Source organism: Leguminivora glycinivorella, chromosome 11 (assembly GCF_023078275.1).
Source record: "Leguminivora glycinivorella isolate SPB_JAAS2020 chromosome 11, LegGlyc_1.1, whole genome shotgun sequence".
Classification (NCBI taxonomy): Eukaryota; Metazoa; Arthropoda; class Insecta; order Lepidoptera; family Tortricidae; genus Leguminivora; species Leguminivora glycinivorella.
In genome coordinates, this window is record NC_062981.1 from 6,715,675 (window position 1) to 6,733,562 (window position 17,888).

Below are 17,888 nucleotides of genomic sequence, written 5' to 3' on the forward strand. Positions count from 1 at the left end.
TAGTGCTTGTTCAGTGAAATACATGTGTGTGGTATATTAAACACATTTTATCTATGATATAAAGATTTGTTATTATTAACATAATAGTCATTAATACTAATGTCGTTTGTTTGATCTATTTTTACGGAATTTGAACTAAATTTATTTTCGACTCAAGTTTAGTGACCCACTTTGTCGGTCGGTAGTCCACACGCTGAAAATAGAGTATAAGTATACTCAACTTCAACTCAACTTTTAAATCATACGAGTAGCTGTCATGTTTTTCGAATTAGTATCCATGAAAATGTTTGTGATAAAATATATTTTTAATTTATAAAGTCTATCTATAACAGGTATTAGGTACTAATCATAAGTCATATATATCGAAATAGACGAATTTTTTTTTTATAGCCTATATGGTGTCCCACTGCTGGGCAAAGGCCTCCCCTTCCTTTCTCTAGTCCTCACGGTTTGATGCCCGCTCTTGCCAGTCTCTGCAAAATACGTCGAGGTCGTCCCGCCATCTCTTCTTTGGTCGTCACTTTGGCCCACCGTTCCGGGTGCATCCGGCATACATGCCCTGCCCAATCCCACTTAAGTTTGGCTGTTTTAGCACCCACATCTATTATACCTGTTTTGGAGCGCAGTTCAGTGTTTCTAACTCGATCGGTTCTACGAACTCCAAGTATGCTGCGCTCCATTGCTCGTTGGCAAATCTTGAGTCGGGACTTTTCGGCTTCCGTTAACGACCAAGTTTGGGCGCCGTAGGTTAGGATAGGCAGGATACACATGTCGACGAGTTTGCGCTTTAGTGTCAGTGGAAGGTTGCCCTTCATGGCCTTCATTAGCGCCTTCATGTACCAGAAGCTCTTCCAGGCATTTTCGATGCGTCGATCGATTTCCTTAGACTGCCTGTTTTCGAAGGATGCTATCTGGCCCAAATAGATATATTCGTCGACATATTGAATATCCTGCCCATCAACCGTGACCCTAGGTAATAGACGAAATAAAACTTTTAAATAACTCTTTATTATTCTGTATTTATGTTCATGAGATTCTATGACCAGTGACCAGATTATATGATAACGGGACAGTTTTTGCATTTTTTCATAAAGGACTTAAGCGCCAATAGCGCGTACGGCGCTAAAGACTAACGTGACTTGCCTGTGATTCTTCTTCTTGTCCTAAGCCTTATCCCTTCATTTGGGGTCGGCTCTCCTTGACTGACTGACGTCAATGTGATAATTTGCCTAAAAGAACTAAGTGTTTTTCACTTTTGCGTTTTCTAATAATATCGCGAAGGTCTAAGGGGGTCGTTCACATAAGACGTAAGTAGATTTATTACAATTATCCCCCCCCCTTCTCCCTCCAACACCCTAGTCAGCAAAGTAAGCATAGCTCTTACCCGATCCCCATGCTTATGTAAACATATTACGTAATCATCATCTAGACCCCTCCCCCCTACGTCCCATGTCATTAAAAATAAGAAAAGAAAAAAAAACCCACCCCTCTATGCTTACGTAATACTTGAACGGCCCCACAGCTCAGCCCAGAGCCACTAGAATATAATAAATTATATTTTTGACTGAAGGGATCCATAGAACTATTTCGGTCTTTTTAGCTTCAGAATATTTTTGTATTAAAACTGTCAAGGTCACATACCTGATTTTGACTAATTTGAAATCCTTAAAGTGTGGCGATTTATTTGATACCCATCACTCCATAACTTCAAAGTACAAATGTGTTTTTTGCCGTCTCAAAGTATAACAGTTGTCGCTTTTTCACTTTTGCAATATTTGAATACATAAAAAAAATAACTATTTGACATACAGACATAATTATTTCACCAAAAGATAGCTTAAGTTTTGTTATATTACAATTACTCATTGAAAAAGTAAGAAGTTTTCCCTAAAACAGTCACAAGTATGATATCCACGGTTTAATATGTAACCGACAAAGTAGGACGGTCGGCACTAAACTTTGAGGCCCTGAAAAGGTGCTTGACATTTATGCACCGGCATCAAAATAATAGCTTTATTAGAGTCTTATTAATCAGTTTTTATTAAAAACCGATTTTCGGTAGGTTTTGCCATATTTCACTAAACTGCCCGTAGCTCCGTAACTAGAACCGACAAAGTGGGACGTTTCACTAAACTCACTCACAAATTATGATGATTTTGAATCATAAACGTTAAATAAATTGAAGTATTTTATTTATTTTGATGTTTAAGGGTGCGCGCCCACGGGGCAACAGTTGCTCGGCGACTTTCGTATTTGTATGAAAAGTTGCGTCGCCTCGTGTGCGCATTTTCATACTAGGCCATGGTCGCGACAAAAAAGTCGCCGGCAACAGTTGCCCGTGTGCGCGCTCTCTTACGCCGTGGCTTGCGTGGGCGACGGTCGCGCGGTGGTCGCGCGACGGCGATGCGACGCATACGAAATCAAACTTTATCGATATGGAAGTATGAGACGCGACGGCGACGGTCGCGCGACGGCGATGCGACGCATACGAAAACAAACCTTATCGATATGGAAGTAGACGACGCGATGAGACGCGACGCAAGACACGGCGTTATATTACAGTTCATATTTTCATAGTGTTGGTGTGGTGAAAAATTTTGTGTTTCACTCGGTGGCAAAGTTTGTTTAACGTTCGTGTCTTGATTCCCTCGCAAGTCTCGCAACGCTCAAGATTCCACTTTTTGAACCACTCGCTACGCTCGCGATTCAATGTTGGAATCTTTCGCTTCCTCGGGTATCAATATTGGCACGTGCTGTTAAACAACAACTTTGCCCCCTTGTAAAACAAATTACATATTAACTATTATGTAGGGTTTTAAAAATCTATGCGGGTCGTGCATAGACGTACAGGAATGACGAATAACAGTTCGGGAGTAGAAAAATTAAAATTGTGATATAGAACTTAATTAAGTAACGATTAAAATTAGTTCAATTAGTTACTAGATAATTAGTACTACATATTGTTAGATAATCGTTTATTTGGCTAATAAATTAATTAATTTTATATTTAAGTAATACGGAAATTAATTCATGATAAATGGGGTCATTCCTGAGAATTCGATTCTGATGTCATTCCCTTGGCGTATTATTTTTAAACAAATGTCTTTATTTTTGTAATAAAATATGAAATTATATTTAATCATAAGCATATTTATCGAATGAAAAAAAACTTTTAATGAATACAGTCCAAAAAGCTTAGTAAAATTATCATTACCCTGTTTAAAATCCGAGGGAATGAGAACCAGGGGAATGAAAAAAAAGTATGTTTTTTGTCGATTTTGCAGAAACTGTAATTAATATGAAGATGGCTAAATAATCAATACATGCAGTCATCCATATACTATTATTATTACTAAACACGATATGCTTATTGCAAGTAATACATTTTATACAAAAATAAAGGGTAATGATAATCACAGTGAACCAAAGCCAGGGAAATGATATATTTACCGTCATAGCTCAGAATTCCTACGACTTGTCATGTCCCCTCCCCGCGGTATCGGGAGCGTTACGGACGCTTATTAGGCACGGTGGGCTCAATTCCTTGAAAAGTGTTTAAGTAGGGATGTGCACGTTGCTTAGTGAGGCACCAAGAGAGTGATAGCTAAGGTCCGGACAGACCTTTCATTACAGATGCTCAAGAAAATACAGTAAACACAGGCACCATTTTTTTAAATTGAAATCATAGACTAATGCTTTAAAGATTTAATTTAAAGCTATAGTTGATTTTAATCCCTGACTTCTTCTTTTTAGTAACAGTTTATTCAAAAAAAGACGAATGGACGCACCATCAGGGTAATGATGTTTCAGGTATTTGATTTTTTTTTTTAAGTTAATTCTACTAACCTTAAATAAAAATACATTCATGCCCCAGTTAGATTATGTGGTACTTTAATAGAAAAAAAAATAGTTTGATGATTTATTTCAATGTTACGGGTACTTTTTTCCCGTAATTTACACTTTCAAGAATCACCCAAATAGGAAAATTATATTTTAAATATCTTAATAGTAGGTGATTATTGGGAGTTTCAAATCAAAGATTTGAAAACTCCCAATATCACTTCATATTTAGGACTCGTACTCAGGTTTATTGGTGATTTAAAACTCCCAATAGGTTTTCAGATGATTTAAAACTCCTAATCGGCTTTCTCATGATTTGAAACTCTCAATAGGTTTTCAGATGATTTAAAACTCCTAATCGGCTTTCTCATGATTTGAAACTCTCAATAGGTTTTCTGATGATTTAAAACTCCTAATCGGCTTTCTCATGATTTGAAACTCTCAATAGGTTTTCTGATGGTTTAAAAAGCACACAAGGTTTACGATTGCATATTTAGAATTAGAACTTGTGAACTGTAAAAGCGCAATCAGATATTTAACTTAACATTTCGGATTCGTTCATTTGATTGAAACAGATGAAGTATGGTGTTCGTTGTTAAATGGTCCATTTCGAAAATGTAAGCCGTAAAGTTAAGTTAGGTATGATATTAAATAGCAAAAGCTTAACGCAACACACTCTCCGAGGTGGCCAATCTCAGATGTGGTCTCTCTCAAGCGTTTGCTCGATTGACAGTGGCGTTTACACACAACGTGTCTGATCAGCTCGTCAGCGTCGCAGAACACGAATGGACCCCCAAAGTGTGAACTCTGGTGTAGTCGCGTTTTACATGCATCGATTGAGTTTGACCCCCTCCGGGTATGGGATTCCATATCTATCGACCGCGTAAATACAGAGATCCCCAAGTCTCGAATTCAACACTACATGCCTCGGTTGGCCAAGCCAAGGAATGGTTTACGTGTTGAGGTTGTCGGTCGTCACAACCCGACATACTACACATCACCATTTTTATTTATATGAAACATTGTAAAAACTTTATAAGTGTGATGTAGACCCAGTTATGCTATTGGCTGTTTCGGATTACGTACTCCCACGTCATATCTACTACGAATTTTGTAATATATGGTTTAAAATAACGTATATAAAATATGATCTTCTTTGACACCCATAACAAAGAGTTCAGTATAAATTAAAGGCTAGCGTATGTCATATACTGCACTTTGCAAAGCAGAACTTTTCATAAAGATATAAGGTTCAAATTTTGATTATATTAAAATCATGACATACATTGAACAGTATGCGAAATTGCAATCACTCATTTAGTTGTAATTTGAGTCAGTTTACCTGGTTGCTCACTCGCTATGTTTATCTTATAAAATGATCACGATTTACATGAATTATAAATGGTTTTGATATATAATAGATCTCAGTATACATATTTCAACTATATTGTGAGTGGTAAAACTCTAAAAATAATATCGTATTTATTCTCTATGTTTTAGTATGTTAAAAATAAAACAATTAATTTATCATGAAACCATTTTATTTAAGTAATGAGATATATTACAAGCACGACGACTAACTAAAAAGTAAAGTACATTTTATAACATAAAATTTTCTAATAATTACTCACTTCACTCAACTTTTTTACAATTTTTTCTACCAGACCTTCAGTTGCATTTAATAACTCATCATAGTCATCTTGAACAACATATTGTACTGTAACCCCATTAGATTCGATATTTGATTGCTCCAAATCGGATATACTGATTTTAATCAGACGCTTTCCTTTTGTAACCTTTCTGATGACATGGGAATTTAAACCCATTTCTTTTATTTTCCTCTTTCCTTTCTTAGCGATTTTCTTCTGACTTTTTGCTGGTGTACCTGATAATGGAATTTCTAAAGATGGATTCAGGAGCAAATCCTGGTATTTCAGGTACGCATCCATGTCTTGAGAATAATTGAGCGGATCATTCGGTTTTTCACAAACTTGCGAATAAAATGGTGTGGTTTCAGTCATTTCAGCAGCGTGGTTAATAGGTTGCGAGCCCTGTAAAAAAATATCAAGTTAAATATATTTCAACACCAAATAAAAGTACTCAAAGATACCAGAATATAATAAAAGTAAAATACATACCATTCTGATTTTGAAACTGATAATGCACCCGGCTTGAAATCTCGAACTGTTGTAATTTTAATTTGTTAAATGCTCTATTTATAACTTCGTAGTAACAAAATATAGTATAGCTATTAGCTATTATAGCTTGCACATTGAACGCGGTCTTAACGCGGCGACATTCGTTCTTGTTTCCGACAAAAGAAATATTACACTTTTGTTTTTCAATAATTAGCTGAGTTGAATATTATATTACAGTGATGATCAACCTTTGTATTATATTGGTTTCTTACTGTATTTTTGCAAATGTTGTAGTTTATGTTAGTTATAATTTGCTTTTAGGTTGTTAACTCATGACTTTACGTCAGTTTCGTTTTATTAATAAAACCCCTGGCTTATTCATTTCCTCTACTATTTTCTAACAAGTGCAAGTGTTACAGTGCGAGTTTTACGTACACGGAGAAATTCACCTTGAAACAATGTTCGTAAGTTTGTAATATTTTATTTAGCTATAAACTATTCTGAATATGGTGTTGAGTGATGTTTGTTCTCGATTAAATTTACCGATAAGTAAGTATCCTTCTAAGTAGCAGTTTTATGCGAGTTAAGTGCGTATTGGTATTAACTTTAACTTAAAATTTATAACCCTCGCTGGAGAGAGGTACAAGTACAACTGTGAAATCTCGTTCGACTGAACATAACAGAATCTTATTTTTTATTTTCAGGTCTGACTTTGAGTACCATGTAATCCAGTCTAAGAAAGACCTCGACTCTGAGGATGAATCTGGATCATTAAAGTATGTATTTTAATTAAATTTAAGATTTTATTGACTTATTATTAATTTTTGTTATTATTAATGATCTGATGGATAATCACTATGTATTGTAGGACTCAGAAGAAAACGACCAAAAGGAAAAACGCTTCTCAGATCCCGAAACGTGACGCGGGCTGGTCGCTGGACAGAAACGTCGTCGAAGAATGTGCTAGTAAAAGGTAATTAATTAAAACTGTGTTTGAAAACTTGTCTACAAATGCGAACTTTTTATTTATTTCTCTTTATTTATGAGAACTGGAAGTAATATAAAGTTTTTAATATTACAGCAAGAAGATCAAACCAAAGAAAACTGTGAAAAAGCACGCATCGTCCGTGTTAATAACTGATACGTTGCAGGACAGTGACACTGACCTTGATGAAGAAGACAAAACTAAAAGGTAATTAATTCAATTCAGTTATTTTATATGTAATACATATATTTACTTAACTAATTGTAATTAGCCTTTGAATCTAAACATTTTAAACCATAGTATTTAAATTCTTAAATGTTAAGTACTTACCTAATTAACTAATTATATTTTGTTGTATTCGATAATATAAATAAGTTTTTAATATTCCAGTACGACAACCAAGTCGAAGAAAGAGACACCTGATTGTAAGCCAGGCTGGTTTTCAAACTGGGGTGACGAAGGACATGTTGAAGCCCAGCGTCGAGCATCCGCTGCCAACTCTCTGTCGTCCGTGCTGATACGTCGCGTCCCAGGCGGCTACGTGCGTCGCACAGCTTCGTTAACCGGTGATCTTTTTATTGATCTTAAACTGTATAACGTAGTAGATATTCAAAACGTTCCATCTGAAGCCCGTTGGGAGAAAGCGCTGGTTAATTTTAAATATCGTGTGGATTCCGTTTCGGATATAGTAGATGGAATAAATAAGATTCTAAAGCGTTGTAAGGACGACTTTACAGATGAAGGAACCTTTTTCCCAGATAAAAAAAGCCAATAAATAATCTTTAATCTTTTTTACGTCTAATTTAGTCTATTCCTATGTCAATAGGCAAAATGCCTCATAATAGCTCCATATTTTGTTCAGTGTGTGACATAAGTATTCCAAGTAAAGCCTTTTCTGCTCACTTGCGCACTAACTTGCATAAAAATAATAACTCTGTTCAATTAACTCCTGATATTGAAAAAATAAGCAGCGCTTTCCGTAGTAGAATAGCATCATACAGAGTGCGTGGACCAGAGAGTAGCCTCCATGACTCACCGGTAAAGTTTCTGTGCGCTCTTCGTAGACATATTAAACATATTCTCGAAGCGAGAAGGCTTGCTTTTGGATCTATAAAGGTTAACTTTGAACTGTTTGCTGAATTTGGTTTGCCGAAAAATGAAGCATGTGAAATTAAATCATTCGCTACGCAAAATATCATTTTACATCAGAGTTACGAATTTAAAGAAATATTTTCAACCATTTTGAACACATTGAGCACGAAAATTGATGAATTTCAAGAACGGGACAGTGGCTGGAGCTTTCTACGAAACTTATATCTCGAGATAAACATAAACAAATATAATCCTCTTAGAGCGTCTAGATTTATAGAATTACCAAAGTTAATAAAACATCGAAGAGCTTGTGTAAATATTAAAAACAATGAAAGTAGCACTATCTTCGAATGATGATAAACGAGTAATATTAAAAGACAATATTCACACACTTGCGTGGGGACATGCTTCATTTTTCTAAATATAGTTATATAGTGATATTTTAAAGGAAACTTTGAACTAATTTGTAAACACCTACTTTACTTTTTAAGTTAGCTATGCCAGTATGTATATTATTATTAAATAAACTTAAAAAAAAAAAAAAAAAAAAATAGTTTTTCTTTTTTAAACCCACCATATTTATGTACAATGTTTAAATCAACTCAGGATACTTATGTTATGATCGTATACCTGTATCACGAGTACAATATCGTATCATGAGTTGATTTAAACATTGTTTTCAGGAGTATAATTTACAGGTTAATAAAATGCGTTTTATTTAGCACATTCATTTATTCAAAGAGGAACGTGATTTTCTAAATACCATTTTTTCATACATATTACATTTTTTAATGCACAAGTTTTTTTATGGTACACACAATTAAAAATACAATCATTAATACAATATTTTTTATACAGTTCTTGTAAATTCGGTGCACCCTTTTCACTTAAATCTATAACAGTACAGTTTGAATATAATTCTTTAATCCATTTAATTTTTTCCATACCTTTAACGAATATTATCTTATCTTTAATATGATTATAAATAAGTCTTCTAAATTCTCTATAATCAACATAACCTTCGTGCCACAAAATACCTAAATGTTTTTCAATCCATTTTGTCTGCCTCTCTTCACTTTCCGTCAATTTAGAAAATCGAAAAGGGGGTTTTATTAAGAAAACTTGAGTGTATTCTATACAGCAGTATGCAAATTCTTTGATAATAAATTCGTTTTCTTTTGTTTTAAACCCTTGAAGGTCTACAAATATATGCTGCATTACGATACTTTTTTCGTAATATTACTTAAAGGCTTATATTCAAATACACTATCATTTAAAATCAGACAGTAAGCTGCAGTGTTCTTTGGTATATCAGATTCACAATCCAATTCAACTCTCACATCTACTGAACCGGTTTTTAAGGTTTCGTTTTGACGAGAACAGTTGATAACAAATAAAGGAGCTTTATCTTTAAAATCTTTAGGGCTAAGCAACGGCGCTTGTAGACGATTATAATAAGACTGTTGAAATTTCGCATACTGTTCGTATAATATAGCAAACTTTTCACCCGAAAAACTAACATCAAAACTTTCGTACGGAAAGTAAACTGAATTCAAGAAAACTTTAACATCTCTCAAATTACAGTGATCAAAGTGTGATATGTCTTTATTAGCTTCATTTTTTCGTCCCGTTTTCAATCCAATTATAATATAACGCGGCTTTTCAATTTGCGATGAAGTTTTGATAGACCAAGAATGTTTTGACGTCTCAGGCAAGAGCGGATATTCATACAAATCCCAAGTCCTAAATGCTATCTGAACGGCACGATCTCTTTCTAAACATTTGAGTAAATTTAATCTTTCACGATCAGACACTTTAACATGAGGCATGCGCCATACTATTTTAGATATAGTAATATTGTCTATATATTCATTCGCATTTAATTTAACACTATTCAAATTAGTATTGGATCTTAAAAGAATAAGTTCATGCTTGCAATTAATTATGATTTTGCTGTAATCCTCAGCAAACCCGAGAATCTTGTTTAAAGGTACAGACACAGAAAATGTACCTTCCGTGTTTTTTATACCATTGACATCAAATCCCCATAACTTAGACATGGATGCTTCCAGTCCATTCATAGATACAAGAGATTTCATAGTTGTTGTAACTCCTGCGTTTTTAATTTTGTCAATTTCGATTCCATTTAATTCATATCGAATATCTTGAAATAGATGAAGTATGGGGTTGTTTGTAAGAAGAACACTTTTTACCTCGGCTTTTGTTTCTCTATTGAATGCGGTTATAGTACCTTCTATGTATAAAGAACTTGCTGATGGTAGTACGTAAAGATCTTGTTGGTTTATAGGTATACGTATTTCATCGTTGAAATTGAAACTTGTGACGTACGGTTTATATGAATGATATTCAAAGCTCTCGATAGAATTATCAAAGACAAAAGGTTCTGTTAAGTTGAATATACTCATTTTAATAGGCGTAAGCTTTGGAGGAATTGCTTATTTTGTTTTGTGAGTTTTACTTTAGGTCTTCTTTTCGTGATTGCAGGATGAGTACTGGTAATGTTTTTAAGAGAGACTGAAGTTTTATTGAAGTCTATCATTTTTTTCTTAAATGTAAATATAACTGAATTTCTTCACCCCGTAAATTAACTAGATTATTGTTAACGTCTAAAATTCTTATCGTTATTGTGTTTAAGCTATTTTGGGTTACAGGGAAATAAATAACGTTTTTTGGTGTTTCTATAATCCGATAACCAGGTGGCACGTTTGGTACAAACTCGTGAATTATATGACTAGGTTTTCCGTTAACGAATGAACCGCTCACTATGTCACATTCGATGCGGACTATGGTTGTTGAGAGAATGGAGACAGGATAAGGGGATTCAGTTAATATATTAGCTTGAATAGATTCTGAACCGAAGCCAAGTATATTACCGATGGAGCCTTCTTTGTCGAAATGAATATTTTCAGAGCATAAAATAGATGTTTTTAAGGTATTATTATTGCATGTTAGTGCAAAAGAGCATCCTTCAATATGTTCTTTAAGGTAATCGTCAATATCTTGAAGTTCATATGATCCTTCAGGAATTTTAATTACTTTGTTTTTACCATAATAGAACTTATTATTTCTGTCGTCTATGTTGGGTATAGAATTAAAAGTTGACATATACAATAGCCCACACTCATATTCACCATCCAGGTGAAAAGCTGGTGAATAGTTTGTTAACAGAGTGGAAGATGTTCCAGTTATAGACAAAGTGAAAGACATTGTGAGAATGATAAACTGATTATTGTGCGATGATATTTAAACGGTTATACCAATATTGTTTTAAATACTTTAGGCATAAGTGTCCACAATTGACAGTGTTAAACTTTTGATATGTGTCATAATTATAGTAAATATCATATTTTTTTAAATACCTCTTTAATTCTAGCGGAGGTGAAAGGTCACCATAACTATTAAAATATTCACAATAATTGTTATCTTTTACGTAGGCTACCCAGTGTGTACCATTGTTTTTAAAACTGTCTAAATTAACAATTCCACATTCTACTTTTTTAGGAGTCTTTGGTAAACTGTCTCTCATATAAACTCCTCGAAAATATGGAATATCAGATGAGTGTTTTAAAATGTCAATATTTGAAAGAGCGCGCCTGGGTAACCTCTCAGTTAGTTTTTTGAAAGTTTCAAACATAATCCTTTGCCATTTTTATATGGTTTAATGTGTAAGCCTTTTCCTAATGCAATAGATTCCATCATCTTGTTATGTCGCTCCGATTCCGCTAAATTTTTTCTGGCGGCTTTGTAATCACCTACAGCTTTAGCAATTCCGGCAGCTCCTCCTGCTAATGACCCTAGCGCAGACAGACCAGCAAAAATAGGTATCAGCGGTAAGAAGCCTCCAGTTTTTGGAATTGGTATAAGACGAGGTACCCGTACCTTGGAATTGGTTTTAAAAATTTTCGTCGCAGCAATAAGTGCCCGCTCAATTATATTACTACCTTTTGTTTTTGGTTTCTTTTTTAATTCACTGCGTATCTTGGTCACAAAACGTTTAAATGGTTTTATACCCGCACCTGCCTTTATTTTAGATTTCATCACTTTGCTAACTAACCACGAAGCAATTTTTTCTCCTCTCCCTGCATCTTTCGATTTTCTTCTTTGTTTCGCCATTTCGTATAGTTCTAAATCAGCACGATGTCTATCAGCTAAATCCGAATAACTATCATATGCTATGTCGTGTTTCATACACGCATTATCTAGCGCATTAATTCCTTTATCGCCTCTCTGCAACCTTTTGCGCAATTTTGTTCCCGGACCACAATAGTTATAACCAGGTAAGTGTAATTCAAAGGGTAAATTATTAATAGCGCTGTTTAACAGTCCTTTCCCTTTCATATCTCGTGAGATAATAACACTATCATTAAAAGGAAATTATATAAATATCTTTAAACAACCGCACTTTTATCAATCCAACTGTTTTCGCTATTATTAAGGCCCAACCATTTAACATACAACTTTCTACCCTTTCTTTTAATAACCTTTTCTACAAGGTAAACGTTTGGATGGTTGGTTTTCAGAAGTTCTTCCTCGTAAAATGTACCGAGTATAGTGTTTTTATGCTGGTCTTGAATGTGATACGTAACAGGTTGAGTGCGATTCACGTGAGTAATAGTGAAAAGTTCTGTTGACCAATTAGGTGTGTAACCTTTGTGAAAGGCATTTTTATACTTGCTAATGCGTACACAATCTCCTATATTGAATTTGTTCGATTTATAAGACAAATTGGATAGTGATTTTTTAATATTTTTTAATACTTGCATTTCATTATCAAAATTTACATCAATAGGTTTTATTTTTGTTGTGCGATGCACAGTCTGATTATATGATTTTACTACATCGTCTAATGGCTTACCAACCCATTTATAGTTACCAACTAATGCAAAATGTTTGTAGAGCTTAGACTTAAGTGTCTTTATCAGCCTTTCAACAATAGATGCCTTCTTAATTGAATAAGTTGAGTAATGATTAACTTTTAATAATTTTAAGTAGAAATCGAATTCTTGATTGTAGAATTCTTTTCCTAGGTCAGTTTGTAAGTTTTTAGGTCTTCGTTTAGATGTTTTTATTATTAGTTCAAATGCATCTTTGACTTCTGTTTTAGTTTTAGACTTAATAGGTGTACACCATGCATACTTTGAAAATGTGTCAATAACGGTTAAAATATATTTATATCCTCTGTTAACAGTATGAAGCTTTTGTAAATCTATCAAATCGGCTTGCCATAAATCATCAATTCCTTGTAGTACAACCGATCGTCGCTTAAAATTTCTTCGCGCTGACCTGTGGATCTCGTTCACTATTTGTTGTTTTATCATTATTATATTTTTTTAAAATATCGTCTATCTCCTTCTTCGTATAAAAGTTCAGTTTTAACTGAGTTACGAGTTGGTGAATTTGATTATTTATTGTGTTAAACAAAGAGTCTATATACTTCTTTTCGTACATGTTTTGAATGTGTTCATCAACGTACTGCTTGTTAACTGCATCATCGGAAGATAATGGTTTAACAACCCCTTTTAATCTTATAGTTTTTAGATCAAAATTTCCTGCTTCTGTTCGAAGCAAAGCCTTGTACTTGAGCTCAGAGATTTCATCAGTACGCAAACGTTTATGAACATGGTGACCGAATTTGTCTATATTCATTTTTTACTTGAAAGTCAAACTTCAACTGATGGGAAAGGTAAGAGTATATACATTTATATATTATTTATTAAGCCTGCTTCACGTAATTCTTCAATTATGGATATTATCTCGTTATCTAACCCTGTATTTCCAGCGTCACGCGATGCTATAAGCAGTTTTAATCTGTCAACTAATTCGTTTGGATCATCCCAATATACATATGAAATATCTCTTTTTACTTTTTTCATTGATGGTAAACCTTTACCGGATATATATTCTTCACTTACTGTGCGCTGTTTGGATAATTTGAAAAGAGGTTTTATAAGGTTTAAATATTTCATACCCTTGTTGCTTTTTATGGGTTTCTTTGGATCAAAGTCGCGTCTATGTGCATTCGTTTTCATTAACAATGTTTTATATAATCGTTTATCATCTTCAGTTACTAGTTTTAAGTCAGGTACTTTCTTAAACAACAAATCATGTAAGCCTTGTGTTAAAAAATAACTTTCTCCACCTATCACGAGTTTATCATCATTAACAGAAATTGGGTAAGATCCAAGCATTAGCTTTCCACGCTCATTTCGTACACCAAATGGAATGTTCATGATAAAATATTGTTTCTGCCAAGCGGGATCATCGCGAGGAGAAGGAAACGAGTCTGACGTTCTAAATGAAATATTATTTGTTGTATCAGAATCACTTTGGTTCACACTTTCTTGAGATGAAGAATCACTATCATTTAATTCATTTTCACTATAATTTGGTTCAGATTCAAATGACTTTCTCAACAAAGTTTTATTATCCAAACTTTCTTTCATCCCATCTTCTGAAGGACTATATTTCAATGTTTTTACTGGCTTGTTCCATTTAAACCTATCGTTATCAAAATCTGAGTCACTAATGATTAGATTGTTATCATTACTACTATGTTTTTTTACCATTTCACCAAGTGGGTCTGTGATTGGTTTTAACATTGCTTCCAACATCATATTATCGTTTGATTTAACATCACGAATGCGTTTAACTTTTTTTCTTACTGCTTCAGCAGATTTGAGTACTTTTTGTTTAAACAATTTTTCTTCATTAATTTTATGTTCCATGTCTGAACTAGATGGTTTCATTTTAAGCAATAAGTGTTTAATGTAATACTATGCTTTATATATCAAGTCAATCTAGAATTATAAATGTATCAAATCCTTTTCTATAACAGCCTGAATTTCTATTACAATCTTTATTTATGACTAAGTAATCAAACGGGATCTTCCATACTTGTGCACACATTTCACGAAATTGAGACCATGACATATCACTTCCTACATGTTCATCATAAACATGCTTTAAATTAATATCATCCTGTTTAAAAAGAATAATTAAGTTAGCATTATCTCTTATTAATTGTTTAGGTATTTTACTATACGTCTGATTTAGATAAAAGCTATCTATATTTTTATGCCTTCCCATTGCAAAGTAATCTCGTATATTATTTTGATTTTCACACGCAACATCATCAAATATTATAATGGAATTCATGTTTGCTGTATGAGGACTTAAGATTTCATCATTTGCGTTATATTTTTGAAATGATACTGAAGGAACTAGCTTTAAAACTTGCTCTAGAAATTGATACATTGGTTGAAATAAGGTTTTAGAATATACATAAACATTTTGAAAGCGTAGACCATGTTCATGTAGCAGCAAACCGACAATTAAATTTGTTTTTCCACAGTTCGATGGGCCACATATTATACAGCGAATGGTGTCGGGTAAAAGCGAGCCATGTCGAAAATAACGTTTATTGGACAAAGAACAAACAGCATCCAACTGCAATTTCTGAGACTGTTTTACGAACTTCATTTTGTCAATAGGCACGTGCAACTAACTTGAAAGGTGTTTTATCATTAACGGAGTTTTATAAACTTTTGTCTATATATTCGTCATGAGCGTTTTAAATCATCAGAAAACCTATTGAGAGTTTCAAATCATGAGAAAGCCGATTAGGAGTTTTAAATCATCTGAAAACCTATTGAGAGTTTTAAATCACCAATAAACCTGAGTACGAGTCCTAAATATGAAGTGATATTGGGAGTTTTCAAATCTTTGATTTGAAACTCCCAATAATCACCTACTCTTAATTAAAACAATTGAAAAATGTTCTCATCTTGTGAGGGGAAACTAATCTGTAACTAGTGTATCTGCGCTTACGATTAAATGTAAAATATCGTTTTCAAAAGTCATTTCTGAGCATTAGTTTTCTATGGTAAGAAAAGTACAGTCAACGATAAAAGCTTGTTATTACAGGAATTAAACTTTTGCCACAACTTATTTTTATTTTAGCAATCCCTGCACTACGGGTTTGTGTATTGCTAATATATTTTATGTAGGCGTTAAAACGCATGAGCTAATGTTTCTACATACTTATATTATATGTACACACAAACAGTTATCAATGTACCCAACATACATGATTCGATTATTTATTTATGTAAGGTATATGTACATACAAATACAGTTATCCTAGTTATAATAACAATGTAGGAAAGCAATGTGAAGTGGTATAGATAGAAGCATAAATGATGTACAAAATAAATGAAAAAAATCATCTTTACACTACATGTATTATTCCTAAAATAAAAATAAATACAATCACGCCTGTATCCCATAAAGAGATAGGCAGAGCACATGAAGGGTAATTCCATGGCAGAGAGCGAAAAAAAATATTTTTTTGAGGTCAGAATTTTTAAAATCTGGCTATGGGGTAATGTTCTTTGGCTCTAGACCTTACTTGAACCGATTTTTTTTTTAATAAACTGAGTTTAACTAAGTATGCCAATTTTTTTAAAGTTTAAAATGCGTGCTTTTTAAAATACGTGCGTAAACTGAACTAATTAAGACTCACATTATATTCAAGGGATTTTTCTAATTATAAAAAGTAGCTGACATTTTTAGAAAAATACTAAAATAACATAATATTCAAAAAATCAAAAAAATAATTAAAAACTGAATATAATCGGAAATAATATAATCTTCCCTCATAATAAGAGTTTTGAATGATTCACGGTTATTTTCATTAGACTTATATTGACCGGGATATAGACCGTGATTACCTTTTTGATTTTTGTCGAGCTCCCGATATTTCGACGCAGTTGCATGCATCATGATCACGGAAAACCGAAATCGTCGAAATATCGGGAGCTCGACAAAAATCAAAAAGGTAATCACGGTCTATATCCCGGTCAATATAAGTCTAATCTTCCCTCATATCCCTAAAAATCAAGGAATCCTGTATTTTTTTACTTCTGTAACTTTTACTTCATATTTCGATCACTAACTATAAAAAAATACGTTTCATTCGGACGTAACAAAAGTTACTGATTTCTTGAAACGCAAGTTACTTACCAATGTTTTGCATGTTTATTTTCATAATTGAAAAATATTAAGATTCCTTTTTGCTACATAAACATCCTGTACTCTTGACTGACACGATTTAAGTTACAAAAAAATTCGTAAACCAATATGGAAATAAAAAAATCGTATTTAAATGATGCTTTAAAAACCCATGTCATGTCCAATTTCTGTAACGAAAGTTACCACCTCATTTTAGTGTACTGAGGCCAGAAAATGGTTATGTTTCAAATAATTTCCACTTTAGTTTAATGAGATTTAACTGTATTAAATGGTGCACCAGCAAAAAAAGATATTGAAGTATGAATTAAGCCACAAATAACCTTTGTTTGACAACTTTGCGTTCTAAAATGTAACGCAAGTTATCATGGAATTACCCTGAACTACTCAAGTTTCAGTGCCACGATAGGTTAAAAGATAACCCTAAAATATGTAATAAAATAGCTCAGCTTTAACTCCGCATGTAGTTTACCGCATGCAGTATCAATTGTTATTGGACTCGCTGAGTGATTATTCGGTGTTTCTTCGTGGGTGTTTCCTTCCCTGTCTGGGAATATAAATAAGTACTCATACTAAAGGTACTTTTATAATTAATATCTGTATAAACATTAATTAAAAATGCACTAGCTATAAATTAAAATATTTCAAGTAATAATTTCTCTACAAAGTTGCCGTTATTATAGTTCACTGCAGAGTGCAGACAATACCGACACTGCCACGAGTCTAACACCATCTTAAGGTCTAATTTAAAGTTCCGACTACTCGATTTCGTGTCGGTATTGTTC

The 17,888-nt window shown here is 33.4% G+C and overlaps 2 long non-coding RNA genes across 2 annotated transcripts; one reads left to right on the forward strand and one right to left on the reverse strand.

Annotated features, from left to right (window-relative positions):
* Positions 1-4,496: 4,496 nt before the first annotated feature.
* On the reverse strand, positions 4,497-6,518 carry LOC125230914. Its single transcript, XR_007177568.1, has 2 exons — positions 5,979-6,518; positions 4,497-5,891 (listed from the first exon to the last, which is right to left on the reverse strand). It is a non-coding gene; the product is annotated as an uncharacterized LOC125230914 (long non-coding RNA).
* Positions 6,519-6,862: 344 nt separating this feature from the next.
* LOC125230912 lies at positions 6,863-7,732 on the forward strand. Its single transcript, XR_007177567.1, has 3 exons — positions 6,863-6,951; positions 7,060-7,170; positions 7,354-7,732. It is a non-coding gene; the product is annotated as an uncharacterized LOC125230912 (long non-coding RNA).
* Positions 7,733-17,888: the final 10,156 nt, after the last annotated feature.